We start from the raw sequence: 26,894 nt of genomic DNA on the forward strand, positions 1-26,894 counted from the left end.
CCCAGGCTAGTCTCAAACTCCTGGGCTCAAGGGATCCTCCGGCATCAGCCTCCCAAAGTGCTGGGATCACAGGCATGAGCCACAGCACCCAGTCAGTAATGTTTTAAAAAAAAAAAAAATTGAAATAATGGAAATGGAAATAAATTAATAATGGAAATACAGTTAGCATATAAAATTCTTAAAACTTTTTACTTTAAAAATTAATTTCTAAAACAATTGAGACATTTTTGACAAAAAAGTAGAATCATGGTAAATAAAATTCAGCATCTTTTTCATCTTCAAATAACTTTAATCATCTTAAAATTTCAGCAAGTCACAAAATGGGAATCATAAAATCTTAAGACTTGGAAGACACCTTGGTGGTCACAAAGTTCCATCTCCCACCCAGTGAATCTTCCTCCCACCTTCCAACGGCTTGTTGTCTGGGTCCTTCGAGCCTTGGGAAAGCACTCCTTTCCAAGGCAGCCCCGTTCCATCGTCAGCCTGCTCCAACTGTTAAAAAGTTCTTCTGCTACCAGGTAGAAAAATTCCCTTCTCCAAATTTCTTAGTTTTATCCATGGAAAAAGAACTTTCAAATTGCAGCGACAGTCCATTAGTGAGTTGTGAAATTAAGTTAGTGGACTATTGACTGGAATTTTATTATTATCAAGTAGAAAAGAAAATCTCAGAGCACAATACACACAGTAAGGTTAAGAACTAATTTGTGAAACTTGTTTCTGTTATTCATACATATATATACACATACATACGTCCAGACTGAATAAAGGGTCAAGATGTAAAATTTATTTCTTCCAGCAGATTTTGTCAAAAACAAAATTAGAAAGGCAGTGCTCGAGTATTCAAAACATGGTGCTTATTATCAATATTTTATAATTCAGTGTCTTTAAAAAGAAATTATATTAAATAATTATATCTTAAACCAGCTCTCAACAAGCTATCCCCTCGTAAGTCTTATCCCTTCAGTTATTTCAACGGCTAGTTCTTCAGGTGCTATAGTTTCTCCTCATCTCAACATCCCAGCAACCCTTCATGGATATGGTTTCCACTCATCTTTATTGAACAAATGTCTATTAGTGCACACTATGTACCCCTTAAAATGAGGTATCTAAATATTCTAAGTCAATGTAAAATAATCCATACAGCCCACATTCTACACAAAATATTTCATACATTTATTTAAAAACGATGAGATGCTGGCAGAGATTCTTCTAAGTCACCGAAGATCCAGAACTCAAGAGAAAGACTTAACCTGGAGAACAGATTATAATAGGTAAAGTCTTGGGTGATAAAAATTAGTCAGGGCTACGAATCAAAGGCTAACGATAGAACCCTGGGAAATAGGAAAATTGAAAGGACAGTCAGAGGAAAAGAAGTCTGCAAAGAACAGAAGGAAAAGTAGAACAAACAGCCAAAACATGTCAGGAGAGACTCGAAGACTTTCAAAGACATCCCAACAAATTTCATGTTATTTATTTCAGCCCATTTTGTAGCTAACAAGACAATCTAGGTACAGCTTACTTGGTTTTCCCTACAAACTTCTGTGAAATCTGTGTATCTCATAAGTAATCCTTGTTTGTTATCATTAAAAATCACTGGCAAAAATATCTTGGATAGGAGATGACAAAGATTAAAATTTCGGTAACAAATACCACCAGAGATTTTTCTCCAAAGTTGTTTATAAAGACATAAAGATACTATGAAAATTTTATCAAATGTTTTGCCAAGATACAATCCCTGTATTTTTCTTTCTCTGTTTTTTTGTTTGTTTGTTTGTTTGTTTTTGAGACTGTGTGTGACTCTGTCACTACCAAGGCTGGGGTGCAGTGGCAAGATCACAGCTCACTGTAGCCTCCATCTCTGGAGCTCAAGGAATCCTCCCGCCTCAGTCTCCAAAGCTAATTTTTTTCTTTTTTTGGGGTTAGAGACATGGTTTCACTATGCTGCCCAGGCCAGTCTCAAACTCCTGACTGAAGCAATTCTCCCGCCTCGGCCTCCCAAAGTGCTAGGATTACAGATGTGAGCCACTATGCCCCGGCTCTTTCCTTCTTAAAGGAAGGACACTTTATGATGAGCAACAGACATGTAAATTAGGATTTATTTCAGGGTACCTGAACCACCTAAGAGAAAACAGACACAAAAAGCAATATCATTTGACCACCGTCACACTTAACTAATGAGTAGACTGGGACTTGAGGCTAGAACAATTGTCTTTCTATCCTCTGCTCCTTTCAGAAACAAAAGGGAAAAAACAGTATCAAATACCTGGTTTGCTGAAATTCCGGTCACTGTAGATTTGGGATAAACTCCTACAAAAGTCTATACTTGGCAGTACTGACCAACGATGTCCAATATTCTAATAACACACCTGCCATTTCAAGGTACTCAAGGGGAGACAAATTTTCACCTTTCAATGGTACTGTGAACGACAGGCTTCAACAGGTCCTTTGTAACCTGTCAACATTCCAGATGGACTCAACATTCCATTTCTTTTTTAAGTGGGAAGAAGGAAGACGGTAAGATGGAGGTTATCACCTTATCCTCTACATGCTGCCATTTTCCTGCTTCCCCTTTATAACTAAAGCTGGTAAAGGAACATGGTAGGATCTCATCAGTGCTTTCTAGTTTCTGAATGAAAACTCTCCCCCAATGATGAAATTACATCCTAATACAATAGTGCAGTATTGGCTCTGATTAAAGATAGCTACCCGTGGGGAGGCGAATGCAAATAGGATCGGGATTTGACGTAGTTTACATATTCTTAGGGATAATATAAGACAGTAGTTATGGCTATAGGCTGTGGAAGCAGACAGCCTGGGTTCAAATCCCTGCTCCACCATTAATTGGCTGAGTGATCCTGAGCAAGTTATTTCAAAATGCAGTGCCTCAGTTTTCTTATAGGATACTTAGGATAATAGTACCTACCACAGAGAGTTACTACAAGAATTAAATACATAAATATATGTAAAAGTGCTTATAGATAACCAGCATGGTGGCACACACCTCTAGTCCCAGGAACTCAAGAAGCTGAGACAGCAGGATCACTTGAGCCCAGGAGTTCAAGGCTGTAGTATGCAATGATCACATGTGTGAGTAGCCAGTGTACTCCTGCCCAGACAACACAGCAAGATCCCATCTCTAAAAAAAAATTTAAAAATAAAAGTGCCTATAGAATAGCGCCTGACATATATTAAGTATTCAAAACATGGTGCTTATTATTATCAATATTTTATAATTCAATGACTTTACAAAGAAATTATATTAAATAATTATATCTTAATTGAAAGTACAGATTAAAATATAAAATAAACTATCTCCAACATAAAAATACTGCCTGTTACTTAGGAAAAGCACTTCGACTATGAAGTGATTGTCAGGGGCAGCTATAATGCCAACAATTTACATAATGATTTCTAAATTAGTGTATCATCGATGTTTAAGGCATGTACCTTCCCTTCTATACTGCCAGACAGAACCATATACAAACAGGTTGCTTTGATTTTGTAACTGTGTAGTCCCATTAAAGTTCAGTCAGCTAAAAAAGAAGATTTTGCTTGGTCTAGTTCCAACATATTTCCACTAAACTATGTTAGGCAAAAGAAGGAAAGAAAGAAGGCAGGGTAGGAGGAAGAAAAGTTTTCATACAGGCGCGGTGGCTCACGCCTGTAATCCCAGCACTTGGGAGGCCGAGGCAGGTGGATCACGAGGTCAGGAGTCCAAAACCAGCCTGGCCAAGATGATGAAACCCCATCTCCACTAAAAATATAAAAAATTAGCCATGCGTGGTGGTGGGCGCCTGTAATCCCAGCTACTCAGGAGGCTGAGGCAGAGAACAGCTTGAATCTGGGAGGCAGAGGTTCCAGTGAGCCAAGATCACGCCACTGCATCCAGCCTGGGCGACAGAGTGAGACTCCATCTTAAAAAAAAATAAAGAAAAGAAAAAAGAAAAATCTAAAAACAATAAAACATAATATAAACATAGGTAGGAGTCATAGGAAAAAAAATATATACAACATCAACTTTAACATTACCTTGAGAAAATATGAGAATTTGAAGATCAGTTCAGATTTGGCTTAGAAATTGTTAGGGTTTTTTGCTGTATTTTTTATTTTATGTGCCTTGTTTTTGGCACTGGTTAAAGCATTCTCTGTGTCCACAATGCTACATTTAGGTGAAACCGCTTTCACTGACTAAAACAATATTCAGATATTTATTCCAAAAACATCACAACAATATGTCACAAATGATCTACTTTCTGTTATTACACAAAATCAGTAATAAATATGAGCTTTATTTGGGAGACCACAAAGCACATGCCAAGAAAAGGGAAGCGGAGGGAATCTCACGTATTCACAAATAAAATTATATGATGTTTGGAATTTGCTTCAAAATAAAGAGGAGAGTGGGTCAGGGAGTCAAAGGGAAATACAGATGAAACAAGACTGGTTATGTGGCTGGTAACTGTTGAAGCCAGGCGAGGATACGTGAGGTTCATTATACCAGTATTCTCTACTTCTGAATATATTGAAAAATTTCCATAGTAAAAAGTTTAAAACAATAAAACACTTTTCTGTAACTGATAATGGTACAGTCTTTCTTCCAAAAACACTTTGATAATCAGATACTATATGACTTTTAAAAAATAACCTAACCAAACATGGCTTTAGAAAACCTAACTGGAAAAAAAAATTCCTTAAAAAAAATGCCACATTATCCTTCACTGCTATTATGTGTTCTACACAGAGCAAGTAACACATAAATCATAGATCTATAGACTATTCTAGAATCTACCCTCTTTCGATTTAAGCTTGCAGCACTGAGGATGAAGGTGAAATGGCCTCAATTAGGTAGGAGCCACATCTGCACCACATATGCAGCCCACATCTACGGCTCTTCATTGCAGAGCTGCAACAGTTTAGAATATCTTCAACGTACCTTTATTTTCCTCCTGTTTTCGGACGGAGGGAGGTGGGGGAAGACGAATGTATTCACATTCCCATATGTGTGTAATTTAAAACAGACAATCTTGGCATTAAGGAAATCAAGACATAGGCTTTACTGATGTTGATTTTAATGGCCAAGATCCAGAAACAGTTCTGGTTACAAGTTCATGGATAAACTCTTGATTTCTTTGCAGTGGACAGACCCAACTCAGTACGTGACATTCTGACCTTTCCCACACACAACTTTTACCCACTTTATTAAGGAAAAAAAGTTTTCCTTTTTCTCCTTAAGAGAAGTGAATTAAAGAAAATTTTCCAAGGAAGATGTTCATTTAGTAGCTTTTCTACCAGAGTCTAGAAGCAATTAAACAGAGTAGTGGGAAACAGTAAAAGATTATCATAATAAAAATGGTCCCCAAAAGCAAAGGCTGAATATGAACCATTGTCTAGCTTATAACCACTGCCACATTTGCTTTTCAAATACTTGTGGAGGCATTTTGGCACCATTTTCCAATAATCCCATAGGACTTTTACTTCCTTGTTTTTTCAGTAGTATTTCAAAATGTTAACACATTTATTGAACTATTTTTGGAAGACCGAGCTCTGTCTACCTTCAGGGCTCAAGACACAAATATATAAAAGCTACAGGACATCCCTCTAGCTATAAAACTTGGCAGACTTCCTGAGTTTTCCAAGAAAACTTCAACTGGCAAAAGCGCACAGTGTAGAGAGAACAACTCTGGACATAAGAGACCTTGGCTGTGCCTGAAGCTCCATTAGTAACTGCTCCAGGACTCTGGTTAAGTTTCAACTCTTCACTTTTCTTGTCAGACCCGTGGCACAAAATTGTTTTAAAAATCAAATGGGGGCTGGGTGCAGTGGCTCACACCTGTAATACCAGCACTTTGGGAGGTCAAGGAGGGCAGAGGTGATCTGCCCTCCTTGGTCAGGGTAGGGGGAAGAAAAGTTTTCATACAGGCGCGGTGGCTCACCCCTGTAATCTCAGCACTTGCGAGGCCGAGGCAAGTGGATCATGAGGTCAGGAGTTCAAAACCAGCCTGGCCAAGATGGTGAAACCCCGTCTCCACCAAAAATATAAAAATTAGCCATGCATGGTGGTGGGCACCTGTAATCTCAGCCACTCAAGAGGCTGAGGCAGGAGAATTGCTTGAACTCAGGAGGTGGAGGTTGCAGGGAGCCGAGATTGCATCACTGCACTCCTGCCTGGGCGATAGAGCGAGACTCTGTCTCCCAAAAAAAAATGAAAGACTCAAGTCATTTAGCATACCAACATACTCTGGGGAAATACTTTCCTTATCTATTCCCTGAAACATCTTCTACATTAACGCATAATAGATTTGAATTTCTAAATCTCTAAAACCCACTGGGCAACTAAATTAACCAACACTGATCACATAACAGGCATTAGATCATCCTGACATTTCCTCAGACCTCACAGTCACTACTGACCCACTACGACATTCAGAACCTTCCTTTTTGTTTTACCATCCCCAAAACCCATACTCAAAATCCCTAACATCCGTACCTTCACATTAATGTAAATCCCTAATTATGTCCCACCTAGTAATGAAATGAAATTTTCATCCTTACAGTATTTAACAGAACCTGCATATGTTCAAAGCTTACTGTAATCCCCAAATCATATTCAGACAATATTCTTTTATTTATTTATTTTTAATAGAGATGTGGTTTCCTCATGTTGCCCAGGCTGGTCTTGAATTCCTGAGCTTAAGTGATCTGCCCACTTTGGCCTCCCAAAGTGCTGGGATTATAGGCATGAGCAATCGTGCCTGGTCCAAAGGATATTCAAGTATATGTGTGAGAACAATATGTCTGTCTAAAGACAGACAAACCAATATACTCAATAAATCTAAACTAATGCTGTCACCTCCAATACACAGCAAAAACAAATTTGGTAAGTATGTATTGTTAAGTCTAGTTCAAGTATATAATATTTCTAAGAGTTTATACTGAACTAATCCTTGAAAGACCACAGGAAAAAAATATAACACATTTACTGAACTTTTCCTAGGAAGCAGTTTCTTGACCAATAACGTATCAATTATCCACTCACAGGCACCCTAGATGTTCACTCAATCACCTGACTTTTCCACCTCCCTCTATATAAATGAACTTCAACCCAGCAGCCGGCACGGGGAAACAAGTATAAATTTATTATGGCTGCAGTCCTTATCAAATGTGAGTACCATGGCAATCTTGTGGAATTTTGTTTTTAATCTATTTAAATTCCAAAATCCAATATATTTAACATAAGCTAATTTCTTCTTCCTCCCGGAACCACACTAAAATGACAGTGAGAAAAGTTTTCTTACAAGGAACAAATTCACAAAAGCAAAGCAAAAATAATAATAATAATACAATAAAAAAAAACAATGGGAGGGGTCAGGCCAGCAGATATGTCAACAAAATTTTAGAAGATGGAAAGCAGATGTACAAAGTAACTGACTTAGCAGAGCAGAGGAAGCAGAAAACTGTTACTGTTTTGGTGGGGGCCTACAAGAAACAAGTTGATTGTTGGAAAAGCCCTGAGAGTCTGAAGATTTGGAGGTTCCAGGTACCTCTGAGGACTTAAGTGAGAGAAAGAGCATCCTTCAAATGGCTTCAAAAGATGCCTTCACAATTTGGAGGGAAAGTAATCACCTAATAGAATTCTATATACAACCAAACTGTAAGAGCAACCAAACTGAGAGTGGAGAAAGACATTTTAAGACACGCATGCATCAAGAAACCCACCTCCCATTCACACTTTTTTGGGCAACTACTAGAAGTCTTCATTAAGGAAATTAGGATGTAGCCTGTGCTGATGTTGATTTTTTTCTCTTTTTTTTCTTTTTTTTTTTGAGATGGAGTCTTACTCTGTCACCCAGGCTGGTGTGCAGTGGCATGATCTCGGCTCACTGCAAGCTCCACCTCCTGGGTTCAAGCAATTCTCCTGCCTCAGTCACCCAAGTAGCTGGGACTATATAGGCAGGTACCACCATACCTGGCTGATTTTTGTATTTTTAGTACAGATGGGGTTTTGCCATGTTGGCCAGGCTGGTCTCAAACTCCTGACCTCAGGTGATCCACCTGTCTCAGCCTCCCAAAGTGCTAAGATTACAGGCATGAGCCACCACACCCAGCCACTGATGCTGATTTTAATGGCCAAGATTCAAAAACAGTTCTGGTTACAAGTTCACGGATAAACTCTTGACTTTTTGTCAGTGAACCAAGAAAGAAACATAGAGCGCAGAAAAAGAGGCAAAGGACTTCCCTGCACACAGCTACACAGCAGTTCTAGAAATAAAACCTGTTCAGGACGATGGAGGGCCCAGCCAGGAAGGATAGCTTTAACAAAAAAAGAAAATGGAACCAAAAGATTATATCATGTTTGATCCTACCAGCAAGAATTTCACAGTTTCTAAAATAGTTTAAAGCTGAACCAAGGATGGGTACAAAGAAAACAAAGAAAATAAGGAAAAGGATAAGGATCAGGATAACTTCAGGATAAAACATAAAGTTATAAAAGAAAGTACATGTAATCAAAGCACTCAGCTTTGGTATATATAAGCTGGAAAACAGAAGAGGGGAGAAAATGGGAAGGAGTTAGTAAGGAAGCTAACTAGAGGTAGAAAGTCAAATAGGTATTACATGTAAAATGTAAAAATCAAGAAACAGGAGTAAGCAGACCTCAGCAAGGTAGCAGAATAGGCTTTTCTAGTGCTTCTCTGCCCCACTCGGCCTGCTAACCTCACCCCTACAGAAACATCAATTTGAACAACTATCTACACACAAAAATATAAACTTTTTTTTTTTTTTTTTTTTTTTTTGAGGAATTTCACTCTCACTGCCCAGGCTGGAGTGCCATGGCACGATCTTGGCTCACTGAAACTTCCACTTCCTGGGTTCAAGTGATTCTCCTGTCTCTGCCTCCTGAGTAGCTAGGATTACAGGCATGAACCACCACACCCAGCTAATTTTGTATTTTTAGTAGAGACAGGGTTTCACCATGTTGGCCAGGCTAGTCTCGAACTCCTGACCTCAGGTGATCCGCCCACCTCAGCCTCCCAAAGTGCTGGGATTACAGGCGTGATTCGCCGTGCCCAGCCACTAAACTTTTAACAAATAATAAAACATAAAAATATTCTGTCACTTTAAAAAAATCAAGAAACAAGAAAATCATGTTATTTAGAGACAAAACACCAGAAAATAAAACCAAAACTAGTGAAAGTAGCTGTGGCAGACTGTCACAGTTACTACTTGAGACCACGACTACAACAGTTGCTACTGTTAACTACTTGAGACCATCATTCGGAGACTGAACAAAGGGACGAAGGGACAAACGTGGAAATGATAACAAAAAAAAAAAAACAAAAAAAAAAAAGAAACTGTTTTAAAGGAAGGGCCAGGGGAAAAAGAAAAGAGCTCCCTGCTTCTAGTGAGCAAAGGCAGACCCCTGAGCTTCCACAGCCCTTTCTATTTATTGGGTAACAAGAGCAGGGAGGAGGAGGTAACGACTGGTCCACTGCTTAATTGATCACAGGTTCGTATTGTTACTAACAGGCTTCACATGTACCTAATCACAAGAAACACTGCACTTGGGGCGTGACTGCCCTCAGCATTCCTTCTGGGTGGCATATGCAGTTTGTCAGTTTGCCAACATTCTGCATTTATGAGAAAGTTTGCTGCTTACTCCTATAGCCTCCAGTGGTATACTGAATTGATCACGACCCTCATTCTTTCAACCTCCAACATTTCTCCCATTTTGTTTTTGAATTAATTGAGAAAGGGAACTACAGCCTGTGCAGCCCTTAATTGCCGGTTGGTGGTCCAGCTGATCTTACAGACACACAGGAAACCATGGCCAGCATAGCCACAAACATGGAGTCAGTGGTCTCTGCCTGACCCTGACACTCTAACAGTTTTCAGCCTCCTGCGTAGTTTTCTTTATCCGTCCCCATGTCATGGGAGTTGATGTCAGTGTGACTCCAGTCGGTCCTCTGTTCCAACTTTGCATTCAGATTCAACTGGCTCATGGCTTGTACTAGGGGAATCAGGCCTGTGGCTGGAATCCACGGGTATCTCCAATCTTCCATTCCATGGTCACACACACCTTGAGGGCACCCACACAGTTTGTTCATCTCCTTAAGTTGCCGCCGGCAGACTTGTATTGGGGTTTCTCGTTTGTCTGGTTGGTTTTAGTTTTTTCTGTTCCAGCAGACCTTCCTCGTTCAAGTCCCTGTAGGACCCTGTCTCCATCTGTCTCTGTCTGTCCCTGCAAGTTTCTGCTGGCTTCTGCTAGTCTCTGCTAGTCTTTACCTATCCCTATCTTTCCCTGTCTGTTCCTATGGTCCCTGTTAGTTCCTCCAAGTTGGTGCAAGTCCCTATCTTTCCCTATCTGTCTCTGTTTGTCTCTATTTATCCCTACTTATCTCTATTTGTCCCTGCAGGCCTCCTCAGGTCCCTTCAGGTCTCTTCAGGTCTCTGTTTGTCACTGATAGTCCCTGTTTGGGCGCCACTTGTGGCAGACTGCCACAGTTTCTACTTGAGACCATCACTATGACAGTTACTACTGTTACTACTTGAGACCGTCATTATGAGACTAAATGAAGGGATGAGCGTGGAAATGATAACAAAAACAAAAAAAAAACACAAAAGAAACTGTTTTAAAGGGCCAGGGAAAGAAGAAAAGAGCTCCCTGCTTCTAGTGAGCAAAGGCAACCCCTGAGCTTCCACAGCCCTTTTTATTTATTGGGTAACAAGAGCAGGGAGGAGGAGGTAATGATTGGTCCACTGCTTAATTGATCACAGGTTCGTATTGTTACTAACAGGCGTCACATGTACCTAATCACAAGAAACACTGCACTTGGGGCGTGACTGCCCTCAGCATTCCTTCTGGGTGGCATATGCAGTTTGTCAGTTTGCCAACATTCTGCACTTATGGAAAAAGTTTGCTGCTTACTCATATAGCCTCCAGTGGTATACTGAGTTGATTACAACCCTCGTTCTTTCAGCCTCCAACAAGTAGTTACCTCAGGGGAGCAGAAATCTGTCAAGAAGGGAGCTAGGGCACTAGTCTGCTGCTTTTCTTCGTAATCCCTACAGTACTACCTGACTTTCTAAATCATATAAAGCGCCCCAGGGAACGCCATTTGCACTTTAAATGAAAGCAAAAAGTGCAAAACCACAGGAAAGGCAGAAACTAAAGGTCGAGGGAGAGCCACATTTTATTCCGATGTGTTTTATCCTCTGGTATACTTTTCTAATATTGAAACATCAGGCTAGAAACATTACTCTAAATGTTTCTAGTCTGAAAAACTAGATGAAGGGTACTCCCTGTTCCAGCATAATTCAAGAATCACACAACTAACAGTAGTACTCAGGTCTGCTTCATAATCATACCTTTACACAAAAAACTAGATGGGTGAACCCAGTCAGGAAAGCAAGCCTGTCTTTCATAAAAGTTAGACACTGCAAATGCCAACAAATTCCAAAAAACATCAACTTCTACTGAGTAAAAACAACAAACAATTAAAAGCAATAACTGGAACTCACAGAAAAAACAAGGGTTTTAGCCATACACAAGCTGGGTGCCCTTGAGCCATTTATTCAATTTTTAAGCCTCAGTTTCTCATCCATAAAATGAGCACACCAGCTACTCCAAGACAGTGCTGCAAAAAAGGAGCAGGGTTATTAACATATATAAAGTACCAATTACAGCACCTGGTGTATAGTCTGTGCTGCAAAACCATTAGCTTCCTTATTTTTTTTTTTTACATGTTTATTGATTATCAATGCTTCACGCCTTACAGGATTACTTACGATGGAACCTAGAACAAAGCTAGAACTGAGCATAAAATGCATGCGTCAGGGACAGGTTAAGCAAAGCAGCTGATGCGTGACAGCACCAGAAGCAACAGACCCAGTGGACCCAGTGGGCCCAGTGCTACACCATCATCCAGTTTTTCTAGCCTAAAATAAAAATATTGATATAAAATCCGATTTCTTAATGTTGGCAACTAACAAGTTAAAACACTATGTTGCTAGAAATTATGTGTGCAGGTATATTTCACACAGATTTATAAAGGTTACATTTTAATGCCATATGCAGAGGTTTAAACATTATCAATAAAAATTCTACTCACTAATAGGCTTTTTTCAGCAAGTTTACTGTGGCTATAGAGAGAAGTTATAATAGAGCATATGCACACAATTTTACATTTATAATCAGTTACCTCTGGCAACATAACAAAAAAGACTACATTATCCCTGTGTTATTGAAACTAGATCCCAACTGTTTTGCCATATATATGTTCTTTTGTAAATTACCAAAAAGAATGAAGACAAGAGTTTCTAAAAGCTCAAACATTTATAGACACTGGACTGAAATTGTTAAAAAGTGGTTTTTAACTTGTGATCACCATAGGAAATTACCATTTCATATCAAACACTGTACTTCCACACAGATAATTATTCCTGACCACTGCAAGAAATCTGCTTACTACATATTCACCAGTAACCAACCCACTAGGTCTTTTCTTAACCTAGTAATTTTTACAGATGCCAGGCACTCTGTGAAGCATTTTATAAGCATTAGCTCATTTAATCCTCATGGAACTCTGAGGTAGGTATGATTTTTAACCCCTTACTACAGGAAATGAGGCTTTGAGAAATAATTTGCCCAAGATCACAACGGCATATGTGGCAGTCTAACCAGCATCAAATAGTGTGGACATGTTACTGATCCCTTCTAATCAATATTCCATCAAAGAAATTTGTGAGGAAATAAATGCACATTCATTAAGTTCACAGGTAAGAATATGAGTGGCCAGAATTATATCAGAATTCAGTTTAACCTTGACAGTTACGTAAATGGGGGTCAACTAAATGAATTCAAATAAATGGAAAGAAATACAATGGGGGGTAGGGGAGAATAAATGATGAAAAGAGCAATAGGGTGAAAAAATGAAAAAGAAGAGAAAAACAAAAGAATGCTCTTAAAACATCCATCTTCTAATTTCGAAAATAAGAACTGAAATATCAGTTCTCAACCTTTTGTTTCCCAAAACCCTTTCAAAAACCGCTCCTAAAGTTCTCTTTCTCCCTCAAACCTGTCTCTCTCATCCACTTGTGCACACACACACACACAGATGCCGCACACACACAGGAGAGCATGTACATGGGAGCTCAATACCTCACTTAGTCTCAGGCAGTTTATGCACCCGTGAGGCCCAAGAACCCCACTCTACCCCCCAGGTCAGGAGTCTGAACCAAATTATCTCCAAGTTCCCTTCTGGCCCTCGAGGTAAATGAATCTAGGGTGAAAAACAAGTAGCTTCTGGACAAAAAGAGAAAGAAACAAAGAATTATGGCAGAGTGTAAATCACATTTTAATTTTATGTATTTAAGCTACTGGGATATGTACATATATTGGTAGAATGTAGGAAACTATGAAAAATGTGAGTAAATTCAGCACTGTTGTTACAATGGCCCAGCCCTGAAGCCCATCAGCAGGTCTGGAAACTTGATTACAAGAGCTTGGAAAAGGTGACTTCAGAGCTGGTAATCAGACCTATATGACAAGTTTTTTAAAACCACAATTATTCTGGAAAAAGGCAACTGAAGGGTAACATAGGTCTTTAAGTCTTTGAAAATTCTTTCTTGAAGGTTGATGGTGAGGCCCTAAGAGCAAAGCAAGAGGAAACTGGTCTCTCCAGAAAGATTTGGTTTAAATGCATGAACTACCCTAACTGACCTAGGCAATAAGGTCCTACAGATGAACACTGACAAAACCCCTTTGGGAGCCTTTCCATGCCCTCCAGTTCCTAACCTGGGAAGAACTGAAATTATCCCCATGATGCCGGATTTAGTTATCTATGCAAAATGTCAACTTGGCTATCTAAAGCAAAACCTTACTTAACATACAGCTCAGATCTCAAGAAAAGATTGTTCTTATCCTTCAATTTATTCCAGATTATTTGGGAGATAATCTATGTACTTTTTGACTTTATGGCTCTAATATGCTAGAGTGAAAATATGCAAAATTCAGAGAGGTATCTGTGAAGTGAAAACATGTTTTGATTTTAAAGATAACTGAGAATATGAAATTAGCTCAATTGCAATCTTTGAAGAAAAAAAATCCAGAAGCAGTATGAATGCACTCATAGATCACACGAAATCTATTCCAATGCCAAGGGGTAAGAGGTATCGCTTTGAAATAAGAAAATTCAGAAAGCTCTGAAATTCTAACTAAAATTAATACTACCCCAACACCACAGAAATACACAGATTATCTACTCTTCTAAACATGAAAAACATGCATCTAAGAAACTTACAACACAGATCCGAAGCCAACCACAAAACCAGGAGAAACAATACCAGTGGTTAGAAAAGCAAATCCTCTAAATGAAATATTACCGACATATTTCTACATGAAACATTACCCATTTCTACGTCAACTCTATCAAAGAATCTTCACTAAAGATTCTTCTCCTCTAATATATTAAAGGTTCAATGAATTAATGCATCAAATATTTATTAAATACAATGAGTAGGTGCTTCACATCACGAATACATACAATATTCCCTTTCTCATATGAAATACACATACATACACATACTTTATAGAAAAAGCTACCAAAATCCATTAGCTATAACTATAAACCGGCTGGGCACGGTGGCTCACACTTGTAATCCCGACACTTTGGGAGGCCAAGTCGGGTGGATCACTTGAGGTAAGGAGTTCAAGACTAGCCTGGTCAACATGGTGAAACCCTGTCTTTACTAAAAATACAAAAATTAGCCGGGCATGGTGGCACACATCTGTAATCCCAGCTACTTGGGAGGCTGAAGCACCAGAATCACTTGAACTGGTAAAAGGAGGTTGCAGTGAGCCGAGATCGCAGTCACTGTACTCCAGCCTGGGCGACAGAGTGAAACTGTGTCTCAAAAACAAAACAAAACAACAACAACAAAAACTATAAATCATTTCTAGATGATAACTGAGATGATTTATTTCTTTCCTTCTTGGCTTCCCTGTAACTTCTTTTTTTTTTTTTTTTTTTTTTTGAGACGCAGTCTCGCTCTGTCGCCCAGGCCTGGGTGCAGTGGCGCAATCTGGGCTCACTGCAAACTCCACGTCCCGGGTTCAGGCCATTCTCCTGCCTCAGCCTCCCGAGTAGCTGGGACTACAGGCGCCCGCCACCACGCCTGGCTAATTTTTTTTATTTTTAGTAGAGACGCGGTTTCATGGTGTTAGCCAGGATGGTCTCCATCTCCTGACCTCATGATCTGCCCGCCTCGGCCTCCCAAAGTGCTGGGATTACAGGTGTGAGCCACCACACTCGACTATAACTTCTAAATAACTCTAATAGCTAACTTGGAGGCTATTTCCCTATAGTCAACGACACCAGGCATTGACTCCATTTTAGATTTTAGTCCAGGGCACTGCCCACGCAGAGAAATGCTACAAATCGTACAATATCAAGTTGCTGGTTTATGCCAAAACATGGCATCCCAAAGGATGTTCTGTCTAGAAGGTGACAGAATCACATACAAATCTTCTGTTTGCTCAGACATTCCAAAGAGATTAGAACTGTTTGCATGTTGAGAGGAAGAGACTAGGGCTAAGAGTGGATCTGCTGACTCCTAAGGGTTCAGCCCTGAGATTCCAAGATTCTATAAAAGAGCAGTAAATTAGGGTTTGGCTACTATTTGCTGACTACGAAAGCCAGCATAAACATTTACTTGAGGCTTTGAGATCTGTAAGGGTACCCAGTGGTTAGGTACAGTAATTCTGAATCTGAAAAAAAAAAAAAAAAAAAAAAAAAGCCCACTGGAAATGTTTCTAAATAAAGGTGGGATGGAGGAAGGAGGTAGGCACATTTCTTTTGTTTTCTCCAAGTAAACAATACAGATTTTAGAAATGCAAAATGTGACTCAGTGGTATTGATCTCTATAAACTGTTTATTTGCCTTATAACACTAGTAGCAAGTCATACTTTTCAATAAAAAGTCCACACACAGCTTTTAAACAGACTACTTCAGTTCAAAAAAGAAAGAAAAGAGCCCGTGTCTTCAGCTGGGATTACAGGCGTGCGCCACCATGCCCGGCTCATTTTTGTATTTTTAGTAAAGACAGGGTAGAAACAGAAACAAAACAAAACCTTCAAAAATATTTAGCATTCTGCAATATAAAATATAAACCCCACATTCCTAAATGAAATGGCAAAGATACAACCTTTGTAGTTCACTGGCCACAGTAATATGAGAGGGGTGATTCAGGGCAGAACCTGATGTTAAACATAACTGTACAATATTACTAATTACAGAGAAATTGTACCAATAAATATTTTGGTTGTGGACTGCTTTGTCATCTTTGCAAGTATTTTTAGTTGAAAGCAAGTGGTTGGGTAGTACACGTGGACATGGTTCTGATTTTTAAATACCTATTTTTACTTTCTGGTCACTGGTTAGGTTTTTTAAACTCAATTCCTTAGAAGTAGTAATTTGGAAAGGGTAAGCCACAAGAATGTTACGTTAAGAAGCCAAGGATCTAACTAGCTCAGCAACTCAGATCAGCACAAAGCTCATTTGGAAACCTCCAAGTGCTCGCATATCTAACGATGGACCCAGGCAGTCAGTAAGTCTTTAAGAACACGTATGAAAGTGAGCAAACTGCCCTAAAGCTATCTGCTGAAATACAGCAAAAGATATCTGAATTTCCTTCTTTTATATTTAGATAGTTATTTTTTTGGTGGCTTCTCTTCAGATTCATCCCCTAAATTAAATTTGCTTCTTTCTACTTGGACTTAAATTTCAGATTTGAAGCATACATACCCAGTTGCTACAAAATGCTCCCTGGCAGTTTACGTTTTTTACAAAAGTTAGGAAAAATTTTACTGAAATTATAGCTTTGTTAACTGATTTTTTAAATCGCTTTTAATCTTAACAATCACCATCCAATGTAAATATCAAGAGTTCGAGGGACGTGGCTCAATTCATCCACAAATTTTCTTTCGAAGGTTTTTGCAAAAAGTGCTCTTAACTACTTGGACTAGTGGTGAAAGATTAAAGAACTGTTATGACTAGGTCTTTCTTACAGAGGGATGTTTTAAAAGGAAAGAAACCGTCCCTTCCCGTTACGCTAAATGAGCAGCCTCTTGTTCTCAGCAGTCTGTCTGCACACAAGACCACTACTGACTTCAGTGGGAATTCTGCCCAAGAAGTGAGGAAGACAGGATAGGATTAAATTAGCGCTAAATCCACACCATTGTTCCAAGCCATTACCAGTTGTACAGTTCTCCAATAACCTCCCAAGAATAGATATCTGAAGTTTGATGGTAGTTCTTAAATTGAATTAAAAGAATGACCACTCGAGCTCTGACAGGTGACACAGCATAGCTCTTTAAAAGTTGCGTCAAACTCACAGCCTGATGGATGTACCCCGTTGGCCCTTATCACAATTCAAGATTGCATTGCAATGTAGCCCCCATCAGCGGCTGCAACAGCCACCCAGTGATTTCTCACAGCAATGAGCCTGCAAAGGGAAACTGAATAGGATTAAGCACTATTCGTTCCCCACTGAAACCTGTTCAAAGCTTGAGAATTCTAAATCCTAGCCCTTGCAGCAGAAATTGACTCAGTTTCCCTCAAGTGCTAAGCCCAAGGTGAAATGTGACAGAACACCAACTGAAATGCTAATTCTCAAGAGCATTATAAAGAGACCACAGAAATAAAGTATTCAGTTGAAAAAAAAAAAAAACAATAAAAACGGGGGGTGGGGAGGAAATAAAGACTGAAGAAATGAGGGGAAAACCGCGAAAGTCTTTTTTTTAAAACAGCTTAAATAACAGTAACAAGAGGAACAAGACGCCTGGCACACACACGCCATTTCAGAGGCAAGAAGTTCAAGAAACTGGGGAAAGATGTGATTCAGAAAAGTGAAAATATAGCCACAGCTTCTCTAGGTTCCACCATCCCTCCCAACCACCCAGGGATCTTAAAATTAGGGGCAGCTGTGGTGTTGATGGAGCAATTCAATGAAAGACTACCCGGGTCAGTAGGGAGGGCTCCATACCCAGACCCCTCCCCAAAATAATAGACTTTAGGCAGGAGTTCTTCTCGCCAAACCTCATTTTATTTAAAAAAATAAAAATAATAATAAATAAATAAACTTGACCTCAGGGGAGGTGAGCGATCTGGAGAAGCATAACTGATGTCCTACCACAGACGTCAGGCTGCTGGGGGCAGCGTCTGCGCCTGGGGATGGGGTCCCCAGACGCCGACTTCAACCCTGTCGCGCTCCTTTAGGTTCTCCTCGTCCTTCCCCGCTGCTCCCCTAAAAATGCTCCCAACCCTCGGCCCCCAGCGCGGGAGGAGAAAAAAACAAGCCATCGGTGGTGAGATGGCCTGGGTGTGGGAACTGTAACGATCCGAGCACGAAACACGCGTCCCTCTCCGCAGCTCCCAGACGGCGCAGGCGGCAGCTGGGGGCGCGGGCGCAAGCCGACGCCGGGCCCGACCCGCACCGCGCGTGGGGCTGGCGCGCCGCCCTCGCCCGGCTTCCCGCAGTCCCCACGCGCGCGGCCGGCCCGCGCTTCCCCTCCTAAAACCCTCCTCCTGAAGGGCGACGCGGCGGCCGAGCCCCTCCCCGCGGGGGGGATGGAGACGGATTTCTCCCGCTGCTGCTCCACGGGGCCCGGACGCGTGACCTGAGCCCACGGCACCCCGGGGGGGACGGCGTCCTCCCCGTGCCCCCGCCTCTCCTGGCTCCGCCAGGACGCAGCCCCGGTCCCCCGGAAGAGGGAAGAGGGGGACCGCGGGGAGCAGCGAAGCCGGGATCCGGCTCGGAGCAACAGGACCCGGACCCCGGGGCAGGAATCAGGTCGGGCAGAGACCGGGAGGGAAAGGAGAGAGGGAGCCTCAGAAAATCCCAAAGCCGGGCCCCCTCTCCCCGCCCCCCATCCCGGTGGGACCGTCCAGCCACCGCTTCCTGCCTGGGATCAGCTTCCCAGCTGCAGCCAGAGGAAAAATCTGAGCCGCCCCTGCAGCCCCACACTGACGAGTTGCCCGGCCCGTGCAGCCCCGCACGCCTCCTTACCCCGACGCCGCACCTCAGGAGCTCGCTCGCCGAGGGGACCCGTCCCTCTTCGGTCCCAGCCGCCGGCAGCCGCGCCTGCCTCCTCCCTCCGCTAGGTTTCAAATTGAAATTCCCTGGCTGGGGCCGTCAGAGGACTCTGAGCGCCGGCCCCGCCCCCTTGCGGCGGAAGCCCCTCCCGCGCCCCCGCCGGACGAGCCCCCGGCGCGGAAACCCCCGCGGGCGGTCCCGCCCCCGACGCCCAGGCCCCGCCCCTGCGCGGGCGGGAGACTTTTCCCGCGGGATTCGCTGAGGGCTGCCGCGGGGACCCGGGGCTGGAGGACGTCCTTCGCCCTCAGGGCAGCCCGGATGATAGCTAATGCGCCTGGGCAAGGCGTTCTCAACTGCGGTTCCTGGCCTTAAATGTCCTCTTAACTTTTAAAAGTTATTTATTCAAAGTGCATTCGCTGACTAAACCTTCATTGAGCGCCTTCGTAGAGGTAGACACTGGAGCAGAGCCTGGAGATGCAGAATAAGGAAAACCGGGTCTCCCTCAGTCTAGAGTGGAAAAAGTGCTTTCACAGAAAGGGCATTGAAAAGGAACCATTTTTTCTTCCTGTGGGAAGGACAGGAGGGCTTGGGGAAACCCCGTGGAGGAAAGGCCTCCCCAGAGTAAGTAAGATTTCTCCGGGCAGAGGCCTGGGAACCTGGATTGCAGAGCATGACCACGGGTGAAGAAGAGTCTGGAAAAAACCTAGTTTGGGGCTAAATTGTGGAAAGCCACAAGCACATACACACACACACACACACACACACTCTACCCTTCTGGTTCTTTTGTACGATGAGGTCAATATGTTTCAGATTCAATATATTTCATCTTTTCTGAAGGTTTGCGCGTCAAGCTGGTGTCAACGTGTCCAGCTCACTGCCTCCAGCATCTGCCTCACACACACCTCTTGTCCTTTTTACTCCTCCCTCCTTTATTGAGGTCTTTAGTGATTCCACCACAGTCACAGCTAAGTCTCCCTTTCTTTCCTAAACAGAACCTTTTCCAAAATTAACAATGTCAAATGAAACCTCAGTAACAATACCTTCTAGTTAACGAAATACATTCACATATTTTATTATCATTTGATCCTCACAATTACCCTACGAAAAAGGCAGGCACGTATTAGCTCCATTACATCAAAAAGAGTTGGGAAAATAAATTATTTGCCAAGGTCCTTCTAGTAAATAATCCAAATAATAATAGTTAAGGCTGATTGTGTGCTTTATGTGCTAGGCATTGTTCTAAGTCCCTTACATGTATTAATTTACTTAATCACAATCCCTTATGCTAAGTATACAAGTTAAATTTTATAAGATGTGCTAAAACAGAGCAGAAATCTGATTAGACAGCAATTCTGGTAAAGGAGACCTGGAAATTTAATGAGAAAATACTATTATTTTCTCATAATAAGAAATATGCAGCAGATTTACAACAAAACTAATGAAACAAGCCAGGATCTCTCATTTTCACAAGACTTGAAACTAACTTTATAATTTTGTATTTCATTTTGTGTTTTTTAAAGAGTCCCTAAAGTCATATAAGCTTTTGGGCCCGTAAAACATTGATCCACCCTGATGGAATCCCTTTAAAATGCTAGTGCAAAATAACATAAATATAGGCATAATTAATTAAATACAATGCCCTTCTCATAAGAAAGGATATGCCTCCTATACTCTCTGTTGAAGTACATGAATCTCTCCTATACACCACATTTTAAGAAGGAATTTTTCCCTCCAAAAGAAAATATTGAAACCTGAATTATAACCATAAATGCGTGACCTTGAAAATGTGGGAACCAGCAAGATTTAGCCTAAAGAGACGATTAAAGGTGATGAAAAGGTTGTCAAATGTCTAAAGGCTATTGTGTGGAAGAAGAATTGAACTCTGTTTTTGGACACAGCCTTACATAGCCCTAGCATTTTAATGGAATGGAACAGATTCAGTGAGGACCTAGCAGGAACTGAGGGCAGAAAAATCAAGTCCCAGGAGCTATAAGGAAGTGAAAAAAACTGATGGAAGGTGGCATCATAGAGATTTTAGCAAACAACAGGTGGTAGTCCAGACAACCAGGGAAGTCTAACAAGAAGAGAAGAGGAGTTTGAACAGAAAGAAGGACAAAGTCCTGGAATAGGTGATATTCAAAGACTCAGGCAGGTGGAAGTACTGTCAGGACTACCAGGCTGCAGTTCAAGGACAGAATGTTAATCCCCAGGAAAACACACTAGAAAGAACAAGATTGAGTCTTCCCACTAGACACACCATAGTAACAGGCAAAGGACTGACGCAGAGAACAAGACAGGAATATAGGTACTAGTCCTGAGAGCTACCACATCCAAATGTACCATAATAGCCTCAATCCTGGGCACTATCTGCAAACATAGTTAGTTTGGAAGTATGGACTAGAAATGTAGCCAGGACTTCCTTAGTGCCTTTACTCACCAACTCACCCCCATAGGCATGGCCCCTGGAAAAGCTTGATCTCACTATATCCATGAGTCATTGTTTTATCTTTGTGCCTTCTGTGTGCCAAGCCCAAACCAGGTTGGAGTGGCTCTGGGTTGAGGACCTGCCCTTCCTTTACATGATCCACAGGCAGCAAGACCTGAAAAGGCTCTCTCCTACTATTTCTAAGGCATTCTCAAGCTTCATCATGAATTCATGCAATCCCAGTTCCACTGCCACAGCAACAAACATATCACACAAATGACTGCAGGAGTCACTCTGTCACCTGCCCAACTTTGGCTCAGTTTCAGTTGGGCTACAAGACTCTGCTTTAGTGACTTCAAACAACCGTTTTATTGCTTGTGATTCTCTGGGGCAGGAATTCAAGCAATGCTCAGCTGGGAGGCTCAACTGTGGATAAAGGATCTAAGATGGCTTCACTCACATGTCTGGCAGTTGGTGCTGCCTGTCAACTGGGGGCTCCTAACTTCTCCTCCACATGGACTCTCATCCTCCAGACTCTCTCTCTCCCTCCTCCCTTTGTTTTCTGCATGTGCTTCCTCCCTCCATCCTCTATGTGGCCTATCTAGTAGGATAACACAGACTTCTTTACATGACACCCAGCTTCCAAGAGAACAAAAGCAAATGCTGCAAGGCCTGCAAGGGCTTGACCCAGAAGTCACACAGCATCACTTATGTTCCATTCTGTTGGTCAAAGCAAATCAGAGGGCTAGCCCCAATTCAAGGAGAGGGGTCATAGACTTTGCCTCTTGGTAGTGAGAGGTAAAGACAACTGGGCTTCTACCTAGGGTGGGGACTTGAAGAACTTTTCTGTCTAGCTAAAGGATTGTAAATGCACCAATCAGCACTCTGTAAAATGGACCAATCAGCAGGATGTGGGTGGGGCCAAATAAGGGAATAAAAGCAGGCCACCAGTGCCAGCACTGGTAACCCGCTGGGGTACTCTGTCAACGGCATGGAAGCTTTGTTATTTTGCTCTTCGCAATAAATATTGCTGCTGCTTACTCGGGTTCGTGCTGCGTTTATAGCTGTGACACTCACCCTGAAGGTCTGCAGCTTCACTGCTGAAGTCAGCCGGACCACGAACCCACCAGGGAAGGAATGAACAACGCTGGACCCGCTGCCTTTAAGCTGAGCTGTAACACTCACTGCAAAGGTCTGCGGCTTCACTCTTGAAGTCAGCGAGACCATGAACCCACCAGAAGGAAGACACTCCGGACACGTCTGAACATCAGAAGGAACAAACTCAAGACACACCATCTTTAAGAACTGTAACACTCACCGCAAGGGTCCGCGTCTTCATTGTTGAAGTAAGTGAGACCAAGAACCCAGCAATTCTGGACACAGTAGAAGGAGTGGAATGTGTGTACAGTGAGGGGGGAAATTGTTGGCAGACATCTTGTTAGCAATTCACTACAGACACCATGTTTTTCTAGTCTGGTATTCAAGTTGGTCCTCAAGCAACTCTTCACACAGATTTTTTATCAAAAGCATCACAGGGCCTCCTTTCCGTCTAAGTCACACTAAATGATGTCATCTTTGGAAAAGCCAGTCCCAACTATGGCTAATAACAGGTATATGCATCTCAAGCCTGCCAAATTGAGATATTCTCTCAATTGTAGTTAGAGTTTTGCCCCCCCCACACACACCCCTATTTCATTAGGCTCAATGACAAAGAAAGAGGCATGGAGTGGTTCATTCCCTTAAGCTGGAACATAGTCTTCAGAGTTGCTCGTCATGACATCTCATGATCAATTGCTCCCTAGAACTGAAAACAAATGGTACAGGTCCAATAAAAGTCCAGAAAAGCTACATTTGGAAAGCATATAATATATGTATATTATTTTAGCAAGTGGTGGCACACACCTGTAATTCCAGCTACTTGGGAGGCTGAGGCAGGAGAATTGCTTCAACCCAGGAGACAGAGGTTGCAGTAAGCCAAGATGGTGCCACTGCACCCCAGCCTGGGCGTCAGAACCAGACTCTCTCTCTAAAAATAACAAAAAAAACAAAAAAAACAGAGACGTCAAAAGAGAAGGCTCCAGACTCATTCATAGACATAGTCAAAGCAAAGAGGAGACTCTGAAAAGAGCCTAAAGGGCTCTTTAGATTCCTGTTTTGCAGGGAGTTCGCAGATGTCCTGCTGCGGAAAATGAGAGACAGAACACCAAAGTTTACTAAAAGTGGACTGGCATGTAACCACCCCACTCCGCTACAAGCCTGCAGTCAGCAGACTGCCCACTTAATTAGATGGGATGGGAAAAGCAAAATGACCTTTAAGGAGTGTCATTGGACTTTGCTGGACAGACGGAATTACCCCCATAATACCATAGACAACTTTTGATGTGGTGTGACAAGGCGAGCCTTGGGCCCACGCTGGGGAACCTTGCCGGAGGAGCATAATTTGTAAGTGGTCTCAGCAAATGGTGGTAAAAACCCATCAACAGCTACAATCGGAGCAGCAGAGAGGCTGCTGAATAAAAGTACCGGGGGAAAATTGGAAGAGTAATCCCCTGGATTATATCCTTGGAATATTTGCATAGCCCAGACTTGATTGGCTGGTTTGTAAAATAGCCCCCGGAAATAGTGGCGACAGTGGGATTGGAGCTGGAATGTTGCCGTCTCTAAGCAAACAAATTCCTCCTTTTGGAAAACGGACCATCTTAGAGAGTGGTCCTTCGTTTATTCAAAACAGATGTGTGGCGGAAGGTTGGTATTAGCAAAGTACCATTCTTCGGTTTGGCTTTGTGTGGTTTCCCAAGGCACACAAATGTGTTCTACTTATTAGAAAACACTTAGAAGGATAGGAGTTTTAAGGTTATGTGTATGCTATTGCTGCTTATGATCCCACACTTTCCAGAGGAAAACCTTCCGGGAGGGTGCAATCCCTGAGAAGAAAAACACACCCAGAAAATGAAAAAGGACCACTCAACTATAGGTTTTGCAAAGGCAGGGACTTTGCTTTCTTTATCATTGTATTTTAGTTCCAAGCACAGCAACTCATAGAGGGCTTCTTAAGTAAATATTTGATGAAAGAGTCAATCTAATCGAAAATGAGTGAGGTACCTTCGATTTCCTACAGTTTGATAGGTCCGGTATTCAGAGGAAAATTCCCAGGGCATAACACCTAAAAATGACGAATATAATTTTTAAAGCATTTTAAAAATACATGGCTGAGCCTGGTACAAAAGGTAAAGTAATTGTGAGAGGCTAGAATCTGTGAAGAAGAGCAAATCCCAAAAGATAAGCAAATGCTAAAGCAGGCACAAGCTCTGCACACAGTGATAAGACTGTGCCCTGCACAAGAGCGCCCAGTCAAGGTGAACAGTGAAGTGATGTTTAATCCACACTTAGCTTCTCAAGGTTTGACTCAGCCCAGAGGAAGAAACGTGTTTTTGATATTCATCTGGCAGGGCACGGTGGCTCAGCCTGTAAACCCAACACTTTGGGAGGCCAAAGCAGGTGGATCACTTGAGATCAGGAGTTCATGAATCAGCCTGGCCAACACAGTGAAACCCTGTCTCTACTGAAAATACAAAAATTAGCTGGGTGCAGTGGCATCAGCCTATAGTCTCAGCTACTCAGGAGGCTGAGGCAAGAGATAGAAGTCAATAGGAATACATAAGATTTTAAAAATAGAATTAATAATATTGAAATAATGAACATATGTAGAAAATTTCACCCAGCAACTGCAGAATATGCATTTTTCTCAAGCATACAAGGACTCTTTATGAAAATTACATAGTAGACTGTAAAATAAGTTTCAACTAATTACCTTCCTTCCTTTCTTTTTTTAAAATTTGAGACAGGGTATCACTCTATCGCCCAGGTTAGAGTGCAGTTGTGTGATCACTCAACGGTCCCACCAATTATTCTGGGCTCAGGTGATTCTCCTACTTCAACATCCCAAGTAGCTGGAACCGCAGGTATGTGCCACCACACAAAGCTAATTTTTTCTTTTTTAAGTTTTTTATAGAGACTGGGTCTCGCTCGGTTGCCCAGGCTGGTCTTAAACTCCTGGCCTCAAGTGATCCTACCACCTGGCCTCCCAAAGTGCTGGAATTACAAGCATAAGCAACCGTGCTCAGGCAGTTTACAACTTTCAAATTTCAACTTTAAACCCAAGTCTCAAATTTCATACAACTGATATAGTATAGCATACCATACACTGACATCATTGCAATTAGGTAATGAATGACTAGTAACTAAATAACTTTTAAAACTCCATTTATTTTCAGGAGGAGGGAACTTCCTAATATTTCATGGACAGAGAAGAAAACATAATAAAAATTATTAAAATGCTCAGAACAACATAATGACATGATTAGAATGATTGTGGAATTCAGCTAAAACAGTGCTTCAAAAAAAATCATACCCTTAGACATATGTAGTTAAAAAAAGAAAGGCTGAAAATTAATAAGATAATCATCCAACTTACAAAATTAGTTTGAAAAGAATATTCCCTAAGAAAGTAATAAATATAAGAAGAAATTAGTGATCTAGAAAACACTGGGAAGAAAAGATCATCACAGTCAAAATTTGGTTCTGTAAAAACACTTATAAAATTAATAATCTCTGGCAAGACCAATCTAGAAAAGTGAGATGGCACAAACAAGCAATAGTAGGAATACCAAAAGGGAAAAAGATGAAGCAGCAATTTAAAGGATAACCCAAAAATACTATTAACTTTAAGACAAATGTAAAAGCTTAGGGAAAGGGGAAAATTCTTAGAAAAATTACAAATTGCTAAATTCAACTAAAGAAGAAATAGAAAAGCTAATCTTTTCTGTGACCATTATTGAAATTGAATCAGAAGTTTAAAACTTCCCAAAAAGAAAGCACCAGAGGTAGGTAGTTTATAGATGAGAATATCTACCAAACATTCAGAGTCAAGAAACAACAAATAACAAATTGTCCTTGCTCTACTGCTACAGTACTGCGTGTTAGGCCTACAGACCACTTGGCTTTTTAGGTGATAGCTTGCTAGATCATGAGAAGCCATATCTGAAACTGAAGGAGAGGCTACACATCACCTAGAGATCATGTATTTTTAGCTAGATTACATGACATTGTGGGACTTTGGGTTGTTTTTCTTGTGGAAAAGGTGAGTATGTTCTTTGTGTGGAAAGAAGGGGAAGCAGATGTTTCCCTACCAGAAGAAAAGATCACTGGAGACAAGGCTATGTGATCACCACATCATATTTTCTTTTCTGCTGGAGCACAAAACTATCTGTATCTCCCAGCATCCTTTGCATTTAAGTGTGGTCATGTGAGTGGGTTCTTGCCAATGGGATGTGGGTTAGAGATGATGTACACTGTCTGTAGGCCTAGTGCCTATTAAAAA

General features: G+C 41.5%; 1 protein-coding gene across 23 annotated transcripts in view; it reads right to left on the reverse strand.

The window, feature by feature from the left end:
* Positions 1-19,209, reverse strand: part of LOC105465604 (erythrocyte membrane protein band 4.1 like 2) — a 227,147-nt gene extending 207,938 nt beyond the window's left edge. For 15 of the 23 annotated variants that reach the window (XM_011714133.3, XM_024787870.2, XM_011714131.3 and 12 more), the window contains exon 1: positions 19,063-19,209. The gene's annotated coding sequence lies outside the window, so the exon portion shown is untranslated. The remainder of the gene's footprint in view (positions 1-19,062) is intronic. The other 8 variants (XM_011714134.3, XM_024787867.2, XM_024787865.2 and 5 more) reach the window with 5 other exon arrangements.
* Positions 19,210-26,894: the final 7,685 nt, after the last annotated feature.

The sequence above is a fragment of the Macaca nemestrina genome, chromosome 5 (genome assembly GCF_043159975.1).
Source record: "Macaca nemestrina isolate mMacNem1 chromosome 5, mMacNem.hap1, whole genome shotgun sequence".
Classification (NCBI taxonomy): domain Eukaryota; kingdom Metazoa; phylum Chordata; class Mammalia; order Primates; family Cercopithecidae; genus Macaca; species Macaca nemestrina.